The sequence below is a fragment of the Bison bison genome, unplaced genomic scaffold (assembly GCF_000754665.1).
Source record: "Bison bison bison isolate TAMUID 2011002044 unplaced genomic scaffold, Bison_UMD1.0 scf7180017864360, whole genome shotgun sequence".
Classification (NCBI taxonomy): Eukaryota; Metazoa; Chordata; class Mammalia; order Artiodactyla; family Bovidae; genus Bison; species Bison bison.
The window spans coordinates 1,343,142-1,344,078 of NW_011494932.1; positions in this window are offsets into that span (position 1 = coordinate 1,343,142).

The window sequence follows — 937 nt, forward strand, 5'->3', positions numbered from 1 at the left end:
TGAAGCCAAAACAAATTTTTAAATAAACCACCGAGAAAGCTACAGGACTGGCAGAGCCTCTCGATGGATACGACACAGTAGCCACTGGCCTTCTTCAGCTACTGAAATGCAAACCCCTGCACCATGAGCAAAATCAGCACGTCAGTCCCGGGCGGCGGCACTGGCCATGTTTCAAGCGGTCAGTAGTTACTCGTGCCAGGGTGACTGCAGAGGCAGAGCTCCCGTCTCTCCAGCTGCTGTCACCTTGCTGTCACCTGGGCAGAAAGCTTGACGAATCACCTTTGCCCCCTGGTTAGCTCAGGCAGTGAGGGCAGCAGGGAACTCAGGAGACAGCAGGGCTGTGGGTAATGGCACCACCAGGGTGTGCGTGAAACACGCCCTATGTTCCTGAGGCGGCCTGGGCCTCTTGGACGCAACACTGGCCGGGGGGACACTCTCTCTGTGACCTTTCTAGCACAGACTCCTCTACCAGCTCTCAGCGATTCCCCGTTTCCATGGGGCAAGGGCTCAGCGACCTAGACTCGGCTTCTATGATCTTCACGCCAGGGCCTCCTCCACGGCCGCCTCACTCCCAACCCGACCCGGCTTTCTGTCCCGGAAAGCACTGTGAACAAAGCGCACTGTTTAGCTGTTGGCCGGTGCATCACCTCCTCCATGGGGCCTTCGAGGATCGTCCCCAGGAGCCTGAAGGAGGAGGGGAAGTGAGTCTTCCCTGGCTGCAGGCCAGTCCTCCCGCGCGGCCCCTCGGGGAATCGAGCGTGCCCGCAGCCTAGGGATGCATGCGGCGCCTGGCACTGCGCGCCCAGGCCCCTGCGTCCTGACTGCACTATTTGACACCCCGAAGTGTGTGAGCCACAGGGGGAGGGTCGTGCGCCCCTTCCTCGGGGGCCAGGCTGCTGGCTGGGGCTGCGTCCACTCCGCGCTCCGGCAGCAGGGG